The following is a 24154-nucleotide window of genomic DNA, read 5'->3' on the forward strand; positions in this document are numbered from 1 at the left end:
GGCCCTAATTCCACACCCCCTATACGCATTCATGGCATGGTGCAAAGCACAGGGGAGCACTTTACCTTTTTTATTATTTATTATAGTATGTACTATCACATAAATGATACATCATGAACAATATATATGTAAAATATGATCTCTCGTTGTCTAGAGCTATTAATTTTTATAATCCCGGTTTGACTACATAGTGTTTCTGGACTCTTCTGATCAACCTTTGATGTTAGTCCTACGCTGAAGTAGACGAGTGCCAGAAGTATTTGCAGAACTCCCTGAAAAAGTTGCATCACTTATCAATATCTAACACGAAACGCGGGATTTGTGTTTTGAATTTCTGTCAAGACACAGGAACTTGGTTTTCAAGCTAACTCCTTGACTTTTATAAAACGGGATAAATAGTGTTTTTTTTTATCGACGGGACAACTGGGACACGCCTATGAAACGGGACTGTCCCGGTCAAAAAGAGACGAATGGTCACCCTATCTTAAAGAAATAATTTTATTTCGAGCAAAGTGAGACAAAAATTATGTGAATCACGTTATTCTTTTCATTTTCATTTCTTGTGCGGCGGAGGCGAGTAAAGATTGTTGCAGTCAATAAATGATTGTTCCGCCGGTGAAAGAGGTCGCCGCCACCAGTTTGTACTTCAGTTATGAGTTATCGTCATTTTTTCCTTTTGTTCAGTGCTGCTGAGGGCCTTCATCATTTGGAATTCCAGTGCAAATTACTTGGTTAGGAGAATGAAGTTTCCCGCAGACGGGGAAGGGGCATTTTGCCACATTTTACAACTATGCCAGAGTGCCAACAATTTTCGAGTCATTCTTGTTTGAGACAGTAGTGTGTGCGAATGCGTAGAATCGGAATTATGTGAAGAAATTAAATATCTAGGGAACGAAGGACATTTCGTAAATTTGAATCGGGATTCCGAAAGGCTAGAAGAAAAGGAAAAAAGATATATGTTTTAAAAAGTCAGAAGGGTGTCTTCAAAAAACTGTTACTACCTTTAATAACGTTTCAGACTTCGCCACGACTGATAAATTTAAATAATGGCGATGCACTTTAAACCATGGTTGATTTGATTCATTTTTTTTTTTTTTAATTTTACTTCGTGTTTTGTGCCTCTTGGCTAATTTACGAAGATGGGGATGAGGGATAAAATTATGAAATTGATGAATGGACATTTACAAACAACCATGCCCGAGCGGGATTCGGACGCGGGACCCTTGGCATCGCAGCGCGATGTGCTATTCATTTTCTTTTTTTAAAAAAAAGGAATGCCCCTAATCGGCAGTATCCCCCGTCATTCACACATTTTTCACAATCTTTTACACATGTCAAGTTTCACTGTATTCACATTGGTTCTCATTATTCGGACAAACACAAACATCCAAACCTGAGCGGGATTCGAACTCGGGAGCGCGATGAGATAACCACTTTTTTTTTTGAAGGAATATCCCTAAGCGGTAGTTTTCGCTGTTTTTCACTTTTATTCACAGTGTCATTTTAGCTCAATTTTCATTTCTTATTATCTGGACGGACACAAATACCCATGCCTTACCCGGGACTCGAACCCGGAACCCCTGGTGTTGCAGCGCGCTCTGCTAACCATTCGGCCACAGGGTCTGGCAACCACTCGGCCACTGGGTCCGGCACTTGAAACCATGGGGTTTAGTGTTAGCGATACGGTCGAAGTCTTACTTTAAATTAATTGATTGATTTGGTGTTTTAAGTCCATTTTATGCACTGTAAGGCTAATCGGGACAGGACCTACAGTTTAAAGTGGGATCCGAAACACTATGTGCCTCCACCGGGTATCGAACCCCGAACACCTTGATTACAAGGCGACGTTACCACTGCGCCATCGGGGAGGCCTCTTTCAAGTAAATCTGAAGAATTTATTGGTATGGTTGTTATTCTGATTTAATGATACACGATATAGAAAAAACACACACTGTACTCGTTATTTCAACAAGCGAAAATGATATATTTTTTGAGAACTGAATTTGAAAATTCAGGCGCCAGTTGAAAATGTCTACATTTTACATTCCCAATTTCGCCTTCAAATAAACACTCAAAGAATCTGTTAACAATTGCATAGGAAAGGCAACCTTACTTTCGAGTAAAAGATTCCGAAGAACTTTGCGGTGGCGGAAACGCAGGCATCACCCATCCCATCTCTTCACCCCACCCCTAACAGCGGTGCTTGGAAGGGAACCAGCGAAAGCCCTTGTCATTGGTAACAGCCTTGCTGGGATACAAGAGATCTGACCAATAAGGACGCTTGAAACCCACGTGACTGTCACCGAAAGAGCTTTCCCCCAAATTTGTGCTGGAAACAGCAAAAGAAGACGGCCGCGCCATCTACTGGCCACCGATGGAAATGCAATTTCAAAGCGCAGCGAGGTTTAAATGTGGGGTAATCCTCTACTCCCTAACTCCTCTATGATCATACGGCGCCATTCAAAGCTCTTATTTTGTTTTTTAAAGATAACAAAGAATATAGGACGGAGAAATCTACAATTGGCAGAGGTAAAGGGAGAAGGAAAATCTGCAAGGTGTTACTCGACCCTTGTTCTCATATTGAAGAATTTTAAGTAATAATGTGACCCCTAGATAATTCCTTTTTTTTTGGGGGGGGGGGTCACCACGTGAAAATGTTTACATGACGTTCCCTGTTCCAACACGTCACGAAGAGACGAAAATATTTATAATAATATGTAATACATGGTTCATAACGATGTTATTTTTTCAAGCAGAGTTGAATAATTTTAAATTACAAATCTGGTAACACTGCTGGAGTTTTTTGTTTCCCAGAAGTAGTAAAAGTAGAACATTTAAAAAATGTTCTTCAGACGGTAAGACATAACTGAAATATAACCTATATTATTTTTTATTGAGTTTTTCTTATGTTTCCTCATTTCAAAATCTGTACGATGTAAATATCACTAACCATGGAATGAGAATAAAATATGGAAGGACGCACATACGATGTCTGTCGGTGCTTGGTAGTGCGGGAAAGAGGGCGCCACACCACAACCCTGCCTAGTGAGCCAAAGTATCTAGCTACGGAGCTAATATGTACAGTGGGATCCATGAGTATTACCGTGCAAATTGTCCATCACCATGTTCGTGCACTTTATTTGACCCAATAAAAGCTTCAGGAATTAAAAGAAAACTCAAAACAAGCTGTTGGTAACTTCTGCACCAGCACACATAAAAATCCATCGCTTGAAAACACATAGGAAGTAAGAGAAAAATTAATGAAAATACTCATGGACAATTTGCCGAGCAATACTAATAGATCCCACTGTACGGGAAAATATAATTTCCTTTTGTCCGAGAGTTATTATTTATCAGTAGTAAAGTTTCCTTGAGCAGGCACATATCTAGAAATATTTTTGGGGGGTGAGGAATAATAATAGACCTATTATTATTATTATTATTAATAATGTTTATATTAGAATAATTGTAAATCAAATTAATACTAATTACAATACATAAATTAATATTATATTATTATTACACGATTAGGTAAAAAGGCTGTATAAGAATATAGATGTAAGAGTTCATATTCATTACGTAGCTAACCTGTAGTTAAGATCGGAATAATTTACATAAAAACAAGTGCCCTGGCAAATGAAATTAATGTCAAATAGATGAATAATTGAATATTTATCGAATAACAAAAATGATGTCATTCAAAGCCGAATGATCACAATATAATACTTGCCTTGTAAAAAGTTCAGAGGAGATTAATAATCATCGATTATGCAACAAATGTTAATATTTTCATTACTTAATTTTAGTACTTCGTGAGTCTTTCGTGGTTTCCGGGCCCCTGGACCCTCCCCTTAAATACGTCCTTCCTGTCCTTCAAAGCCGTATGATCCCAATATAAATAAATCCTTGTCTTCCAATAAGTTCAGAGGAAATTATACAACAACGGCTAAACGAATATACTTTTCATTATTTCATATTAGTACTTGACAAATCTTTCGGGAGGGGGGGGGGGGTCCGAACTCCCTTGACCCCCTAAATACGTCCTTGTCCTTGAGGTCACTAAATGTTGCGGAATTCTAGCGACACTGAAGAATTTGTGGAGTTTTAATACTGAAGCGACAGGTGACAAGTGCCACTTGAAAAACAAACCTTCTGAAATAAATGCAACCTTTCGTACCGAAGCGACATGCTACAAATAGTGTAGCCTCGGTCTGTTGGTCGCGCATGCATAGTGAATGCTTTTTTACAGACTTGAGATGTCTGTCGCTTGTCACTTTTGTGTGATACTTGTCTTGCAAGAAATCGCCTCACTTGCTCTCGGCCCCTGATTTTCGCTTACAAAAGTCAAACTATTGGTAATGAAATTTGCGAGTGAAACATCCCGTATATATCCATCGATTCTTTACAATTTTTGCTGTAGATTTCTCCGTCGTATGTTCTAACTTTATCATCTTTGAATGGCACCCAAGGCTTCTGTTTGCCCCAAATATACTTATATACTACTATAAAGATATACTTCCTCGGTTTGGAAATTTAAAGACTTTGAGGTGGGGGAGAGAAAACTGGACCGTAAATAACCTTTTTATCTGTAAAGTATTTCAATTCGGTCCAGGAACGTTTTTTGCCGGACCAATTTAAATACGGTCCAAGTTCCGTATTGAAATGAAACGATTCACAACTTGGACCGAATTTAAATTGTGCGAGCAAAAAGGTTTCGGTCCTGTTGCGGAACCAAATATAATTTATGGGTTACTGGACCTTTAGGAACCCTGCTTGAGACCACAGTGAGCGGTGATTTTTTTCTTCTTCTTCTTCACCGCACACATTGAAATTATACTTCAATCCATGGATATTTTGAAACAACTGAAGAAAAGACTGGCAGAAAGTGCAACCTCTTGTTTTGCGCCAGTCTTGCCGTCCACATGTAATGTTTTGTTTGATCCGTCACATTACGTGTGAACCAGACTTTAACCAGCCAAGTTTTCTTTCAAGCAGACCAGCGTTCTTTTGCTAATTGCACACGTGACCACGGTGTTGCTTTTCCTCTGATCACGTGAGTTCATGTGTTCGCCTCGCTCACACGAACGGGCGAAGTTAGGAGTAAACAGCAGGCTTTGTTTGCAACGTGCAGTGTGGTCAAGTTGACTTCCTTCAACGAGTGGAGAAATGGACACGTTTATAATGGGGAGAAATCGTATGCTTCTTTTGAGCTTCGATTATAATGGTAAGTCAAGTTTTTACAGTTCATATACTTAATTTCAAGTGGGATCCATGAGTATTACCGTGCAAATTGTCCATCACCATGTTCGTGCACTTTATTTGACCCAATAAGAGCTTGAAGAATTAAAAGAAAACTCAAAACAAGCTGTTGACAACTTCTGCTCCAGCATACATAAAAATACATTGCTTAAAAACACACAGGATGTAAGAGATAAAATAATGAAAATGGTCATGGATAATTTGCAATGTAATACTAGTGGATCCTACTGTACAGCGAATGACAAAGATAATAGTAGGCCAAATTGTCCATTTTTATTCTTCATCCTGTGCTATTTTAAGATCGGATTAAGCCGGGCCCCTGGCGGAGTGGTTATCTCATAATGATACGACGCCAAGGGTCGCGGGTTCGAATCCCGGCCTAGGTATGGATGTTTGCGAGTGTCCAGTAATCAATTTCGTCATACCATCACTCATCCCTTATCTTTGCAAATTAGTCAAGGTAAAATTTAAGTATCCCCGAAACGCATTTATTCAAATTTACTGGAGAAATTACTTACCGAATGCAGTTTCTTTAGAATTGTGGAAGTTAGGGGAAGTGTTTTCTCGCATCGTTCATTAAATTTTGCCGGTAAATCATCTATTTTTCGATATAAATGTGTGACCGATGCACGGAAGCTCTTCCATCCCTATACTTCCAGGTGAATGTAGCCTGTGTGTGATGACGTCAGTGTTTCCAAACACGTGTTTTTGTAACTGAAGAAGGTACGTTTCCGCAAATGGTTTGTGGGGCTATGCGAGAATGGTCTGTGGAGCTACGCATTTTTTTTTAAATCAATTTTTAACTATTGTAACCTATACGTGACCCTACCTAACCTAACCTTACCGGAAATGGTTCGTGGGGCTATGTATGAATGGTTCATGGGGCTATGCATCAATGGTTTGTGGGGCTACGTAGAGATTTTTGGTGGAGTGGGGTGGAAACACTGCATGCCGGCTACGGTAGTGAAACTGTGACCGCCATTTAGCGTGTTACTGAAAGAAAAAAGAAACGAACAAAAGTTACTTCATACGTCGAAAATATAGATTATTTCCGTGAAAGAAACGAAATGGCACCGTCAAGAATCCTTAGCAATGCAGAATACGTAAGATCCAATGTGTAAAAGAAGAAAATAAAGGAATTTCAGTCGTTTCGGGGATACTTAACATCCGAAGCTGCAAGCGACCAGCGACACTGGCTCATTCAGTTTAAAGCAAAATATTCACTGCGCATGTGCAAACAAGACCACGGGGCGACACTATGCACAGAATATTCAACTATACGACGCACGGTTTTAGAAGCGATATCGGGCGGAGCCCCGCAGAGGGTGTGCGTGGCGACCAGCCAATGGCAGGAGTGCAACGTTGTACAGTTAGGAAACTGCGGCGCGCAAGTTAAACGCCGTGTTCTGTATTTTTCTTGCGCTCAAAAAGTTTTCATAAAACTCGCCACTTTAAGGTTCATCATAAGATGGGACACGACATTTTGAACCTGACTGTCCAAGTCCCATGAATTTCCGTCGCCTACAGCTGGAGTTATCGTTTCTCGAAGAAACACGGGAAACAACACGTCTCTACACACACGTGTACACAATGACCCTTTCCTTTTCCTTCCGTTTTCTGTTTGTTGTTTTTTTTCGTTGCCACCGTGTTGACTCCGCTGAGTTGTTGTGTCTTGGTAAATCTATGGGTGTTAAATTCAGCTGATGATGCACAATGACCCTTCATTGTCGTGGGCGTTCACGAACATTCCGAGTCAGTTAAGACAGTTTGAGTTCAGCGTTTTCGTAGTAAGGGCGGTGTAAGATAATTTTATTCGTACGCCACAGAGAACAGTTGTGAGAGGATTCAATACAGCCCTTATTGATTGATTTATTTTACTTCGCTTTTTCTGCCACTTTTGGATAAACGCAAAGATGGGGATGGGTGATGATATGATGAAATTGATGATGGGACTCTTACAAACACCTATGCCCGGGCGAGGATTCAAACCCGGGATTCCTGGCGTTGTAGCGCGTTGTGAAATACAGCCCTTATGTTCGATAATTGCGCAATAGTGTGTGTGTTGCGTGAGTGTTATTTAATAATGTCGCGCCGGCTCCATTGTGGAGTGCTTAGCATATCGCGTTACGACGCCAGGAGTCCCGGGTTCGAATCCTGGCCTGGACATGGATGTTCATGAATGTCCCTTCATCAAGTGACAGAAAAGCGAAGTAAAATAAAGCAAATCAAATCAAATTAATAATGTCGTTCTCGAAACCTAGTACGTACCAGTAGTACAGGCACCAAGGATAAAATACTCGTATTACGTTCACAAGACAGAAATCTTAGTTTTAAAGCTCATTCTTACTTCAAGGAATTGGCGTTCGCAAGACGTGCATGCTGAAACAGTGTTTTCTCAGAGTCGAGAACTTACGGCTAAAGCGTGTGGTGTATGTGTGCATACTGTGTTGCGCATTATAAAACAGGGTAAAGTATCTACCACAGAAATCGGCGAACCCCTATTTAAATCTTCTGGGAAACATGCCAGAAAACAGAAACGAGACCGATGATGCAGTTCCTCTACAATAAATAAAATTCCTTCAAACTTCTTCCAGGTACGAGTTTCACTTATATGCTGCAGTGATATGATATAATCCTGTGCAGAATTATTCACTATATATTTCATTGTAATCAAATATCACGTGCATGCATTAATATATATAAAAAGTTGAATATTGGACACAACGAATTCTCTGCGTTTCCCTTCCGCTAGCAGTTGGTTTGACAACAGCGCTACAGCACTGGCTGCGTATTGGCTGAACTCATGTTCCTTCTAAAAGCGTACGCCGTATAGATGCTTCGGTGCAAAGAGTCAAAGCGAGTCAAAAAGTGCAGCCAACTAGACGAGGCTTGAACTTGAACACCGCTTTCCGTCAAGTTGGTTGAACGTCATTTCCTTGCACCACATTGACACTGGATACACCTGCACTGCACAGTGTGTCAAAAAGTGCAGCCAACTAGACGGGGCTATTTACATTTTCACTCTTCACTGCAAACAAATTATACAAAATAGTTTTGCCTAATGTCAAGGGTGAGCTGAGCCTGGCCACGGCCCTGCTATGCAAGAACTTTCTAAACTCTATACAACCTACTAAATACAGGGTGTCTACAAATGGTTGAAGCAGTTTCACGATGTTACTGTACGTGTATTATTAAACATATTGTGAAGTAACTTTACAGTTTGGTACAGGAACTCAACAAGTTTTGTGACACAAGTGTTCGATATGCCCCCTCTTCGTGATTCAGCAGACATAAACTTTACAATCAAGTTCTTCCCAAACACGATGAAGCATGAACCTATCAATTCGATCAAAGCGCTGATGATACCAGCCCGCAGTTCTGCTAGATCACTCGGTAATGGAGGCACAACCACTATAGTGCGCGTCAAATCTCCTGCATATGGCGATAGCCAATAGCAGCGCACTGCAGCGGTGCCATGTCGAAATCTCACACGGAAAAGAGACAGCGTGGTTGAGCGAAACGCCTTGTCACGGAGAGCACGGAACATTAGATAATATAACATATAATAAACTTAATGGGAGAAAAGAACATACCTGATTATGCCAGAGAGACTGCATAATTGTTTCAATATTCTCAAGGTGGAAGTTGTACAGCCTTTGTAAGATATTTTGTCCCGTAAAGAGTACGTTATCTTTTTGGCAGTAGAAAATTCGCCACAATCGTAAATTTCAAAGACGGTTCTACGAACTACGTCTTTTTCAAAGTTATCTGAGTTTGTCGTTCTTTTTTGGTACGTTAATGTGCTTTCTAGGTGATTGAAACATTGGAGCAGGCCCCGATCCACATTGTTTTGCCCCCGAACATATCCGAGAAACGGTAGCTTGATTCACACCACACGCTTGAGCTGTTAGAGCCTGGCAGTTCTTAAAGTCAATTTTACTGCTCTCTTCTTCACTCGAACATTTTTTTTAAAAAAATTGTACACCTCAAAAATCACCTGTCTTGCCTGGCTTCGTACAACACTGTATTGTTCTCTCTTCTCTCGCTATCACTACCACTTGGTTTACTCAACGACATGCTGCACACACACACACACACACTAAAAACGTGGAAAAAACGAACAGTGACGGTATCCTCTTCGTCAATTTCTCCTTCTACCATCACTGGGAACGAACCTGCCCTGTTCCCTTCGCTAATCGGAAAGTTTCGGAATGCAACAGGAACGAAGGGAGAACAAAAACGATACAATGCAAATACGTTTATAATAACATTGCTTCTACAGAGGGAACGGTATAAGCTACAATCACGCTTGTTTTTCGTACATACTCGCAAATTAATTATCTTTCCATCTGTTGAACTACTGACACTTGAAATAATATATTTATATCCGAGCGCCAGGTACACGATTTAGTAGCGAGGTGAAACAGGTTCTGAACTAGGCAACGCCGCACGTCTGTGATTCGCTGGTGCTGTTCAGCAGTTCAAGGCCATATGCAGGAGATTTGACGCGCACTCTAGATCCTTCACATAACCCCACACACAAAAAAGTTACCGTGAGGCAATGACAGCAGTTGTTGATAATACCGTGCGTCCATTTCGATCTGCAGCCGAGAGATCGGGAGAAGCGTGGCGGGCGGCGCTGGCGGAGATGCCGACATTTGCGGCCTGAAATGCCAACTTATTTTTATGGACATATCCAGACATTTATATAAATATTGCAAAACGAGCACTAACCTGTGTTATAAGAGTATGGTTTTAATTTTAGTAGCTTAGTGGCTGTATGTGCCGATGATTTTGACACTCCCATCTCCTGTGAAACACGGCGTAGAGGTTTGTTTGGATAACTTTCTAACGCTGCCCCAATTTCATCGAGTTCATCGAGGAAGCTCACGAAAACCATTGACTTTTAATGGTTTCGTCGGCAGCGTAATCTTGATACAGTGTTGCACATTCGAAACCTCCAAACGATCCCCATCGACACAAAACTCTTTCAAGGATATAAACTTAAGCAGGACGTTGCTGGTCAAAACTATGATTAAAATGTTTTATTATCTGTGACTCTTATCGTCACTTCTAAAGCGTATTTTTTTGTGTATATAATTGCAGAACTTGGATGAATTACAGATGATGAATTATAACCCAGGTTAGTGCTCGTTTTGCAATATTTATATAAATGTCTGGATATGTCCGTAAAAATAAGCGAGCATTACAGGCCGCAAATGTCGGCATCTCCGCCAGCGCCGCCCGCCACGCTTCTCCCGATCTCTCGGCTGCAGATCGAAATGGACGCACGGTATAATCATTTCCACAACGACCGACCCATCTGTTTGATATTCTGGTGGTTAAGATTTTGTGGACATTGTGATGGAACTGGGGTGGAGCAGGAGCACCATCCAACTGGTGGATAATGTTCTCCCTGTCTGTCTCCAACTGTGACATGAGCCAATTTCCTAACATGTCAAGATACCCGTATTCTGTAATGGTTGTTCGCTGAAGAAGAAGCGGCCATAAACTCTTAAATTTTGAGAGTGCACAAAAAGCATTGAGTTCCAGAAAGTCACGAATATGCTCAACGGCGCCACGGCGAACAGAAAACTCCCATAACTTGTAATGTGTCACAAAACTTGTTGAGTTTCTCTACAAAACTGCAAAGTTACTTCGTGATACGTTCAATAATACATGTACAGTAACATCATGAAACCGCTACCAATCATTTGTACACACCCTGTACTTTCTGCTACATAGACTTCAGTTCATAAACAAGATGAAGGGATGTGATAGCTGATCTTCGTTCTGTGAATTTGTCCTTTCATCAAGTTATGAGCACATAATATCCGCTGTCTACATTTTCACTTGTCACTACAAACAAATTATACAATAGTTTTACCTAATGACTGGGTGCTAACGACAATATAAGGGAGGCTGACGACGATGCCAGGGGGGCCGAGCCCCCCTGTCCCCTGCCTGGCTACGGGCCTGTAGTACAATTACGTTAACCACGACAGAGAAGTGAGAAGACAAGCCTTCGTTAAAGGTACGTTCCCGGCATTCGCGCTTACTCAGAAATGTTCAATCAGGATGGTCGTCACTGGGATCCTCTCAACCAAACTAGCTCGATTTAAAATTGGGAAAATGAAATGTACTTGACGTAATCTGTTTGGAAATTAAAGGCGAAGTAACAGTTCACCGAAATTTGAACTTACATTGTTTACAAAACAAGAAACTTAAACTTTTGAATCCACAATGGTTCATAGATAAAATGAGTACTTATTTGGGACAGAAGGTCATTAAGCTACTAAGGTTTTCCGAAAGAAAAGGGGGGGGGGCTTACGTCCATTACATCACATCTGTCGACAATAACCTACCGTCACTTCGAACCGGTTATCTACAGGAGAGTTGGGAGTAATGTAACGTTGCTTTCGGTAAATACGTTATGGTATAAGTAATTGCAAACGTAAACAGTAACTATAGTTACTTGTGTTTCATTGCTAAATTCAGAACAAGTCAGCTGAATCGCTACAAACATGTGCGTGTATGTTTGGGGTCAGTGGCGTAGCAGCCGCCCCCGCAATGCGCGGGGTCTCCGAACTGTAGGGGCCCCGCTATGTTCTCTCTCTGTGATCCTGAAATTTTATATAATCCCAGAAATTCAGCAGTTACTGTCGCTTATTTAAAAAATGAATTTACGAAACAGAAAGTTGGTTCCCAGTAACACATCATATGACGACGTCTACGATAATAAGCAGTGGTGTGTTGTCTCAGCCAGAGGGGCCTAGGTAACTTGACATTATGGGTCTCCTCCGAAATTCAGAATTAAGTTACTTGCTCATAGATGGCAATCGATAGGAAACTTCTCTCATCTCATATCTTTATAGCTACGTGGTTTTCGTAATAGTAGTGTAGGTAGTACAGTTGTGAATCGAGTAGAAAGATTCAGTTGCTCAACCCGTCGATGCCTTATTGTTACACAATACCTAAACAAACGAACTTGATAATTTATGACCTTTTTTATTACCAGTAATATTACGTGATATTTAAAATGTAACTTCCCACCAAATATTTTCAAGCCCCCCCCCCCACCCCCCCAAGCCTCAGTATGAGATTTAAATAAGATCCGAGATAAATTTCCCACATTGTCCATTTCCTATACTCTCTGATGGACTTGTTGCAGAAGATGGTGAGTGGTTCGCCACAGTTTGTCCGTTGCTTGAAGCCAAATGATGCCAGAATTCTATGTCACTTTGATGCTGACAAGGTGATTCGGCAGCTCAGGTATACCGGAGTCCTGGAAACCATCAAAATACGCCAGAATGGATTTTCTCACAGACTGACATTTTCAGAGTTCCTCAGGAGGTTAGTATATGAAATTCTGTAACATTTTTATCAGTAGATAGCAATTAAGTTAACATTATTCAGACAAAGTTTAATGATATGCATATTGCTGAAATTGTAATGTATTTTTTTAAAGGTGTGCAGTTTGGGCAATTTTAATGATAGGTTTATCTTGTTAATAAATATCACCAGCCCATTCTGACATGTTCCTGGCATTGAACACTGTTTTTTTTTTAGCCGTAGAGCTGACAACTCTGCACTGTAAAAAGACATGTCAAGAAACAGCAATATAAGGCCATGGATGTACCCAAGGTAAAATATTCCGGAGGTAAAATAATCCCCCATTCGGATCTCCGGGTGGGGACTACTTTGGGAAGTCCCTGGACTAAGGATAAGATCTGCATTAGGAATAAGGATATTAAATTAGGCACCTGGAATGTTCTGAGCCTTTACCGGCCTGGGGCATTTCAGTGTACAGTTAATGAGATAGTTAAGTATAAATTAGATGTAGTTGCTATCCAGGAAGTTAGGTGGCCAGGAGAAGGGAATTGTAAAACTAAAAATTATACTTTTTTCTATGGTGGTACTGAAAATCATAATTTTGGAACAGGCTTTTTCATAAATAATAGAATTATCTCGGCTCTTAAAACAGTAGAATTTATTAATGATAGGATATCATATGCAGTTTTACAGGGTAGGTGGTGTAAAATTATTTTAATAAACATACATGCACCAACGGAAGATAAAGATGATAATACTAAAGATGATTTTTATACAGAGTTAGAACAGGTCTTTGATAAATTTTCTCAGTAAAGGTAAAGGTAAAGTGCTCCCCTGTGCATAGCACCACGCCATGAAGGCGTATAGGGGGTGTGGGGGTAACGCCCCACACTTTCTTGATCCGGTCGTGAGTGGGGGTGATGTGATCAGCATCACGCCCCTGACCGCCTTTACCCCCAGGGTTTCCCCCAGGTACCCATGTTATTCGACGCTGGGTGGGCGCCGGGGCCGCTTCCATCGTTAGAAAAGTTCCCGGATTTGAACCGGCCGGGGATCAAACCCGGGACCTTTAGCATGGTAGTCAGACGCGTTACCGACTGAGCCATGATATGAAAATTCTGTTAGGTGACTGTAATGCACAGATTGGCAAAGAAGAGACATTTAAACCCACGATTGGTAAAGAAAGTCTTCATGAATTAAGTAATGATAATGGTATAAGATTGATTACTTTTGCAACCTCAAAGAATTTAATTGTGAAAAGTATCACTTTTAAACATAAAGATATCCATAAATATACCTGGTCTTCTCCAGATGGTAAAACTCATAATCAGATAGATCATATTCTCATTGATAGGAGAAGGCATACTAGTATAATTGACGTTCGTACACATAGAGGTGCTGACTGTGCCAGTGACCATTATTTAGTAATTGCTAAATTAAGAGAAAGAATCTCAGTGATAAATCATAAGCAACAAAATCTAAAAGTTATAAAATTTGATACAGGAAAGTTTACTGATGAAAAAATTAAGAAAGATTACCAAATTAAACTGTCAAATAGATTTGATGTTTTGCAGGATTTAAATGATGATGAAAATGTAAATGAGGCAGACGTAAATAAGAATTGGGAGCACATACGTAATGCAATAGAATCAGCAGCTAAAGAAAGTATAGGATACCATAAACCAAGAAAAAGTAAGCCATGGTTTGATAATGAATGTCATCATCTAATAGAAATAAGAGATCAGGCTAGACTTAGGTGGTTAAATAACTCTGATGATACAAATCTAAGCAATTATAATAGAATAAAGCGAGAAGTTAACCGAACGTTTAGAAGTAAAAAAAGAGATTACTTGAAAAGCAAAATTAACGAAATTGAAGTAAACAGCAAAAACAAAAATATCAGAGATGTATATAAAGGTGTAAATGAATTTAGAAAGGGGTGGCAACCTAAAGTAAGCTTGATAAATGATAAAGACGGTGATTTTCTAGCTGACCCAAGCGATATTCTAAATAGATGGAAGAACTACTTTAATGACCTTTTAAATGTCCATATAGGAGATAAATCAGAAGTAAATGAAGTCCACACAGCAGAACCATTAGTTCCAGAACCTAACTTGACTGAAGTTAAAGATGCTATTAAAAGGCTAAAGAATAACAAAGCACCTGGCATTGATTTAATACCAGCTGAGTTAATTAAATATGGTGGAAATTCATTAATATGTCAAATTCATAAATTAATTTGTTTAATATGGAATAAAGAAGAAATCCCTCAACAGTGGAAAGAATCCATAATTGTTCCTGTGTTTAAAAAAGGTGATAAAATGAACTGCAATAATTACCGTGGAATTTCTCTGCTCTCAATAACATACAAAATATTGTCTAACATTCTTTTAACAAGACTAACACCATATGCTAATGAAATTATAGGTGATTATCAATGTGGATTTAAACGTAACAGATCAACTACAGATCAAATTTTTCACATCAGACAGACACTTGAAAAAAAGTGGGAATATAATCAAAATGTCCATCAGCTATTCATTGATTTCAAAAAAGCATATGATTCGGTGAAAAGAGATAAATTATATAATATATTAGTAGAGTTTGGAATACCTAAGAAGCTTGTTAGTATGATAAAAATATGCACCAGTGAAACAGAAAGTAAAATTCGTGTGGGTATTAATATGTCTGACAAATTTACAATTCATGATGGGTTAAAACAAGGAGATGCATTATCTCCATTGCTCTTTAATTTTGCCTTAGAATACGAGGGTCACTATTTATATTTTGAGCCTTGGCAACACTGATTGAAGTTAGGCGCGATTTGACGTTTGCACGGAATCGTCTCGCATTATTGACCATAACGTACTTCAAATGTTTTGTCAGTAGCTTCATTTGTGTTGTTTATGTTGCCTTGGAGATTGCGCGACAACAATAAAATGGAATTAACTCGTGAACATTTTCGTGCGATGATTTTTTACGATTTTCGACGTGGATTATCAAGACAAGAGTGCATCGATCAACTTACTTCCACATTTGGCGATGAAGCCCCATCCTTTGCCACTGTGAAACGCTGGTATAACGAATTTAATCGTGGCCGCCATTCGCTCACCGACGAGATTCGCGAAGGTCGTCCAAAATCAGTTGTTGTTCAAGAAAACATTGATGCTGTGCAAAACCTAATACTGCAAGATTGTCATGTGACATACTGTGAGATTGAGGCAACCATAGGCATTAGTTCCACCAGCATATATAAAATATTACATGATCATTTAGCTGTGAGAAAGGTATGTTCTCGTTGGATCCCACACAATTTGACAAAAACTCAAAAAGACGCTCGCGTCAATTGGTGCAAACAAATGCTCAAGTTTGCTTCAAAAGACGTATATAAGATTGTAACAGGTGACGAATCATGGATATATGCATATGAGCCGGAACGTAAACAGCAGTCGACTGTATGGGTGTTTCAAGATGAACCCAATCCAACAAAAGTTGTTCGCGCTCGAAGCACATCGAAACAAATGGTCGCCTGTTTTTTCGGGAAAACTGGTCATGTGGCAACTGTGCTTTTAGAGGAACGTAGAACGGTCAACTCTGAATGGTACACAACAATTTGTTTGCCAGAGGTCTTCGGTCAAATACGGAAAACAAACAAACGCCGTCGGATCATTCTTCATCAAGACAATGCCAGCTGTCACACATCTCGTCTAACAACCGACTTTATGAACAGTCAAAAAATAGAATTGATGGGTCATCCGCCGTACAGTCCTGATTTGGCACGCAATGACTTCTTCTTGTTCCCGAATGTCAAGAATAAATTGCGTGGACAACGATTTTCGTCGGCGGAAGACGCCGTTGATGCGTTCAAAAACCATATTATGGAGGTGTCTCAAGAAGATTGGAAAAACTGCTTTGACAAATGGTTCGAACGAATGAAAAAGTGTATTGACCATAAAGGAGAATACTTCGAAAAACAATAAAGCAGTTTTCAATGCCAAATTCCTGTTTTTTCATTGTTAGGCTCAAAATCTAAATAGTGACCCTCGTATGCTGTAAGGAAGGTAAAAGAAACTAAAGAAGGACTAAAATTAAATGGTGTGCATATGCAGATGATGTAGACTTAGGGGGGGATGATGTGAATACAATTAAGAATAATGCTAAAATATTTTTCAAAACTGCTAAAGAGAGAGGTTTGCAAGTTAACAAAGAGAAAACTAAATATATGCTTACAGGCCGAAACCAAGTGTTAGGTAATAATCAAAATCTAATGATTGATAACAACTCATTTGAACCAGTTTCCAAATTCAAATACTTAGGAGTAATATTAACAAATGAAAATTATATTAAAGAGGAAATAAAAAGTAGGCTTAATTCAGGAAATGCATGTTACTTCTCTCTTCATAAACTTTTGTCTTCTCGTTTAATATCTAAGAAACTAAAAGTTAAAATATACAAAACAGTAATTTTGCCTGTGGTATTATATGGATGTGAAACTTGGTCCCTTACATTGAAAGAGGAACATACATTGAGAGTATTTGAAAATAAGATCCTTAGGAAAATCTTTGGACCTAAAAGGGATGAGGAGACAGGTGAGTGGAGAAGGTTACATAGTTTGGAAGTACATAATTTGTATTCATGTCCAGATATTATTAGAATAATTAAATCAAGAAGACTTAGGTGGGCAGGCCATGTGGCACGAATGGGAGAGGAAAGAGGAGTTTACAGGATTGTTGTTGGGAAACCAGATGGTAAGAGACCTGTAGGAAGGCCAAGACGAAGATGGAGGGACAACGTTGAGATGGACCTAAAGGAAATCGGTAGGGATGGAAAAGAGTATATAGATCTTGCTCAAGATAGGGACAGATGGAAGGCCTGTGTTGCTGCAGCCATGAACCTTCGGGTTTAAGAAGGTTAGAGAGTTAGTTAGTTAGTTAGTCCACACCTATTACGTTTTACTAGAAACGGGCCCAAAAACTCAGGATGTTGAGCCCAGGGGCAATTTTCCCTTTGCCCTTAGGTCCAGTAGCCCCAATTCCGCCACGCAGGGTATACAACGTATACAGTGCTCAAAGTGCTCCAATCCATCCAATCGGCATTTCATCGAGTGACAAATTTGCAGTGAATAAAGTCCAGTCGCTGCTTAATTTTCTATCTCTTATGACCAGCTTCTTATTGCACTTCCTTTACAATTATTCACTAAGAAATGTTGTCATTCATTAGGACACAAGGCTTGCAACTGAAGTCGGTATATTAACCTAGCAGAAATAGAAAGATATAGCAGTGGAAGGCTTAAGCCGTAAAATTGTAAGTTTAGAGGAATTATACATAAAAGGATTGATAGTGAAGAGGTTTATTTAACAACATAATGCCTGAAGGGCTTGAGACTACATAAATGATGATTATAAGAATATAAATCCCCAATATAAATACAATAAATAATAAAGAAACAATTAAATTATACAATTAAATCTTTACATAATTAACACTTCCTTACTCTTTATTTAACCTAAAGAAGATTATAGTATTTTCGTTTTAATATTAAATTTCCCCCCAAAAGACCTATCTCTGAATAGAACAAAGTGTGCAGTGCTTTAACTAAAAATCCCAACTAAATACTCTACATAAAACTTAAAATACTAAATCACTACAAAACAACTACTCCTTGTACTTTGTTCCATTCCGAGATGACCCCTTTCAACACTCAAAGAGAACTCAACTTAACGTGCTTTAACCTCTGCTAATCAGTGGGAAGTGAAGTAGAAGTTCCCACACGAGGCTTGCTTTCCTCAGACCTCGGGAATTTCAGCCACGCCTCTTGTTTCAAATTAAAGCCATCTGTTGACAAAGTAACTAAACATTTCTTTCTTTTCACCTTGCATATGGTTATACTCTCAAGACTTGAGTCCGCTGCTATTTCTTCGCAGCAGATTGCAATTGACCTTTTGATATTAGGTCACCATAGACAATGCAGAGGTCCAGCTCAATCCCCGTAACAGAAATGATAAGTTTGCTTGAGTATATAACTCACTACTACTATTAGAAGCGTAATGTGAGCGGCTCTTACATTGAATCTTGAATCTTGGCCTGGCATAGCCAGGGGATTGCTTTTGAGATTGAAGGCGCATCCACCTCTAAGTCCAAAAAAGTGAGTGTTTACTATCCTTTAAACAATTTCCCCAGAAAGTATTTTTTAAATATATGTATATTATATGTAACCTACATAAAAAAAGTTTCGAACAAAAAATACAAAGGATCACAAACAAAATAGTTGGCTGTGTGAACCCTCCACCCTCCTTAAAAAATAATCCTGGCTGTGCCACCGCGTTGAAGTAAGAGAAAATATTTCTAATTTCTTCATCCAGTTATTTATCAGAGAATCAGACCACCCTGATTTAGTTTTGACAAACTACTAAACTGATATATAGCCTAAGTCGATGACAAAAAATGGGAAGGAAGGGTTAAAGTTAATTCATTTTACAACTTGGGGGGGGGGGGGTTGCTAACTATTGTGCGTCCGTCCCACTCTGGCATCATCTCGATGTTTCTTTTATCCACTGTGGGTGGAGTGGCAATATTTTACTTGCAGGGGGGCCTCAGAGAACTGTGCTATGCCACTGTTTGGGATATAGAGTACGAATGTATGATTCAATTGATGTTTCTAATGTCTGTATTGTAGGGCTATTTTAAAGTAGCATGTTACTTTTTCGATAGAAACTTGTAATGGCTTACTTTTTTTTAAAGTAACTTCGGCAACTGTGTTTGAGTTCAGCACCTTTTTTTTAAATGTGCAAATTGAACGTTTTTTCTCCTATACTTTTCCGAATCAGCGCCCAGACAGTTCAAAATTCGAATTTGAACTAATAATCCTTCTGGGTAATGATACCACAAAACAGTTCGATTTCGAGCAGCCATCAGATAGACAACGACGTAAACTACCTGGCACCACTTGTTTGCTATGCTGCATTATATAAATTTTGAAGATGGACATCGGCCAACGATCAGACATTTATTGAAGATTTTATGTGGAAATGTAAGTACAATTATTATTTTTGAGTGTGTGTTAGGTTTAAGGTTTGGTTGATATTAACTATAGACATTAGGATCAATATTTGCAGTTACTTTATTTGAGATGAGGTAATTTTGGTGTTAACGCAAAGCTTCACAATGTAATTTCTTTGGATTACTTTTAGTGGCTGCAAGAAACGTTGTTGTTGTCTATTATTATAGAGCGGAATAATATTTTTACTGTTTTTAATAAAATTACGTTTTAAAATACATTGAAATTACATTAAAACAATTTTATTAAATTCACATCGAAGATTAGGCTAAATAGTAACTAGCTAAGAACACTCCTGCCATCTGTTGAACAGAACATGCATATATCGGTAAATTGACCTATAAATTTAAAGACCTGATACTTCTCTCCTACAAGTGGCGGTGATTGGGGAATTTTCCATACACTTTTTGAACCTCCCCCCCCCCCGCACTATGGCCTCTTAATGCTAAGCCTTGTCTACCAAGTAGGCATATACTGTCCGTGCCCCCCCCCCCCCCCGAAGTTTTGCCACTCAATCGCCGCACGCACTCGGAGAAATTTAACAAATGACCTACTGTTCTTTTTACATCTTTGAGATGAAATACTGTACGAGTTGAGAACATTATTATTTATGATGATTATTATTTCAGCACGTTATATGGGATATTTCATAAATTACTTTTGTGAGAACCTCTTGGTTTATTACCATGATCATAATTAACTAGCATTTGTGTTTTAATTTTAAGTTCACTTTTATGCACAGATGGGCTAATTGGGACCCGACCTACAGTTTAAAGTGGGATCCAAACCACTATGTGTCTGCATCGGATATCGAACCCTGGTCCCCTTGATTACAAGGCGACGACGTTACCACTACGCCATCGGGGAGACTAATTTGCATTTAAAAAACTTTGCAATAGGTATTTATGTACTTTTTTCGTGTACAATATGGTTAAATAATGTGTGTGTGGATAATTCACGGTGTCAGCCAGTTAAGAAAAATTCAAGAAATCAACAGCTAGGCCAAGAAAGTAAAAAAAAAAGTCAAGAAATTTTGCTTGTGGTCAAGAAATTTTGCTATTTTTTTTACAATATAGTGAATTTACATTGTTATATACCTGTACTGGGATTTATTAAAATTGAATATTTGGAAATCTAAAATTGTCTTGAGTTGTGGTTAAGATTTGTTCATTTTCTTTAAGAATTGAGCAAAGTTTTGTAAAAAATATTAGGCTAAATACAGTAATGTGGCCATTCTTCATCCAGGATGAAGTCTGAACCATTAATTTTTACATGTATTAATACTAGTAATTAAAGCAAGTCTAATTGTCTTCTTATAGTACAGCTTCAGTTTTCATCTTAACCGGTCTTGTGGTAGCGGTTTTTCATTGGCTGAAAATATTTATTTTCTTAGTTTCCAACTATAACTAAATAGGGGATGATCAAATAAATGTTAAGAACAAGGAGTCAAGAAAAAAAGTAAAAAAAGATTCGATTTGTTATTTTGGTGGACACCCTGTATAGACTATAGCCAGCATCTCAGCCGATTTGTAAAGGAACGCGCTACAAAACTAAGGGTTCTGGGCTAGGGCGCCCGCAAGGGGGGGGGGGGCAGAGGGACACTTGCCCTTCCCTGAGATATCTGTAAAGACTTATTACAGACCATTCCCTGACATTCGCTACGAGACTCGGCGGCAAGCTGCCCGGCATCAGCGCTTGTCTTTCTCGGTAAACGGGTCCGCGACAGTCGCTAGTGTCGGCTATTAAAATTAGAGTTTTCATATTGTGTACTAACCTTGACTACAGAAGGTGTTGAAAATGATGTCCCTCTGCTGCAACACATTCCTGGCATCTCCGAAAGAAATTGGCATTTACACGTGCAAGTTCGTCTACTGTAATTCTCCCGATTTCTCGTACAATACTCTCTTTTAACTCACGGATGGTGTGCGGATTGTCTTTGTATACTTGGTTTTTCTTTCCACTTTTATTCAGAACTGACCCTGTTACTCTAAACTTTTTTACGAGGTTTAATATAGTGGCCCTATGTGAAAGGGGAACACCAGGAAATTTCGTTGCAAAACGTCGTCGCACTTCTCCACAATTCCTCTTTCCGAAGTAACACTCGACAAGATAAATCTTTTGTTGTAATGTAAACTTTTGTGGCGCCATATTAACCCAGAATCTTCAACACACGGACATGACACAACACAACTTCCGAGGGAGGATTATGCTGGCGTCAGTCTGCAACGTCAACAGAAAGGGAAAGAGAGCGAAAAAAAACAGACTCTAGCGTGCGACTGTCGCGGACCCCGTTCACCGGGAAACACAAGCGCTGACGCCGGGACGCTTGCCGCAGAGTCTCGTAGCGAATGTCAGGAAATGCTCTTTATTTAAATGGTGAAAGTGTACCGTAAAAACTTGGACGAGGAGTGCCGTAAAAGACAGCAGATTAAATACCTGTGTGAGAATTCTCTTAACTGAGGGGAAGTATCACTCCACGTTCCCCCCACTTGAAGAACTGCTGCCCCCCCTCCCGGCCTTGGTTCTGGTTTCCAATCGTGATTAGGTGGTGTGTCTTCTGTTTCATAATTTCATCCTCACTGCCGTAGTTAATCTATAGAGGAAATAACTAAAAAATGATAAAACATAATGACAAGTTTATAAATATATTAAAACTACCTCCATAGTGAAATGGTCAGTACAACAGCCATGACTCTAGGGGTCCCGGGTTCGAATCCAGGCGTGAGCATAGTTTTCTTGGTGTGTCTGCATCAATTTCATCATATTATCACTCCTCGTTTTCGCGATTAGACCAAGTTGGAAGTTAACAGCAAAGTAAAATAAAACCAAATCAAACCAATTTACCCAAAGTTCGAATGGATTTATCTATAATTGGCTCTTCAATGTGCATATTTCGAGTTAACATGCTTTCTTTCGCAATTTTAATCTGCATCGTTCATAGTAAGCTCTCATTTTTAACAAATCTTCTTTCTGAAGATAAATAGCATTTTTATATAAATATCATCTTTATAAAATGATCTATATACGTATATACGGTGCTTATGCTATTGTTAATTGGGATGATCTTTCTTCGTTGCTGAACGATATTTCAATACAATGCTAAAAATAGCTCTAATTTCATTTGATTTTTCGATTTTTCTGCAGTCCAGAATAATATTCCTGGATGAAATTCAGCCGAGTTGATCGGTGGCGCCTCTCAACGCTGTAGCCTCTCCCTCGATTGATCTGTACCGCTAGCGTCAGTACGGACCCAAGCAACTTCGGGGTAGCTGTGTGGCTGAAATCCGCCGAACTCCTCCTGTACAGACTAAAGCCTGAATATTATGTCGCGCGTATGAAAGTACACCACAGCGTGTTTTCGGAGTGCTAACCTTTTTTTCTGTGCATCTCTGATAGCGAACGCTAGTGGAAAACCAACCCAGCCCGTTTGGCGACGACCAGTTGTAAGAATGGCCGATCTCGTAGAATTCTGTGATTATTTTTCGATTTTAGTGCACTAGAACCCCCATTTAGTCTCTCCTCCTTCGCCCCAGGAACAAAATACGTGTCTTTTATCACCGTGTGATGAGTCAGTGTCAAACGTAGACTTTGTTTTTAGGTGAAGAAAATGTTTGTGTTAGTTCAGCAAATGTCGGCCGAGGGACGATTTCACACCGGTGCTTCTTCGCTTTACATGGCCGAAAAGACCTTTCGTCGAATTTAGCTTTCTCTTGCAACATCTGTCTGGTATTTAATCTGGAAATTTATTGTTTAACAGTGCACAAATGAAGAAGCTTCATTGAAATCGACAGTAATGCACTCGTAAAGCATACATGGCAAGCAAATCGTATGTAAAGTGTGAAAAGGGTGAAATACGTCAGGAAGCTACAAGGTGGACAGTTATAATTTGGAACTGGCTGATTCGCGCACAGAAACCAACGAGATTATAAGAGAGTAAGATAACACACTTGGATTAACGTTAGATATCTGTGCGCTATCTTCTGGCCGAACCTGCAACTACAGGCAGAATAATACAAAGCAATAAGGAATTTGACAAATTCTATACAATAAATCGTACCGCGATTATACCAGGGCTGTTTCGTAGCTACCTCCAAGCAAAGAGGTTAAATTAACCTAGATATAAGCAGAAGACACTACATCTTAAGAAATGACGCAATTTACAAGATTCCATCTCCCTCCGTTCGGGGCGACATTGAGTGCTTTGTGGGAGACAATAAAAGCTGTTGTTCCAAGTCCATGTTTTGAAGGAAAAGATGAAAAGATCCACTTCGCCAAATTCGGCCGAGGTCCCCATGACACGGAGTTGTCTAATATCGCCCCAGGGGAGGTCGGCGCGGAAGGTATGGAGGGGGCCGAAGGGGGAGAGCTGGGGGGTAAATTAAACGGGAGTGTTGCGAGCGTGGATTTTGTGGAGGGGGAGTTCGGCGCTGAAGGGGGTAAAGGAGGCAAGATCGACGAATGGCAAGCTGCTTGGAATGTTACAAATGCGATTCAGGTAAAACTCAT

The 24154-nt window shown here is 39.5% G+C and overlaps 1 protein-coding gene across 1 annotated transcript in view; it reads left to right on the plus strand.

Moving 5' to 3' along the window:
• Positions 1 to 5124: 5124 nt before the first annotated feature.
• NiPp1 (nuclear inhibitor of protein phosphatase 1) overlaps positions 5125 to 24154 on the plus strand; it is a 419486-nt gene continuing 400456 nt past the window's right edge. The window contains exon 1 of the mRNA XM_083113039.1: positions 5125 to 5224. The gene's annotated coding sequence lies outside the window, so the exon portion shown is untranslated. The remainder of the gene's footprint in view (positions 5225 to 24154) is intronic.

Source organism: Lepisma saccharinum, chromosome 27 (genome assembly GCF_977018435.1).
Source record: "Lepisma saccharinum chromosome 27, izLepSacc3.1, whole genome shotgun sequence".
NCBI classification, from domain to species: domain Eukaryota; kingdom Metazoa; phylum Arthropoda; class Insecta; order Zygentoma; family Lepismatidae; genus Lepisma; species Lepisma saccharinum.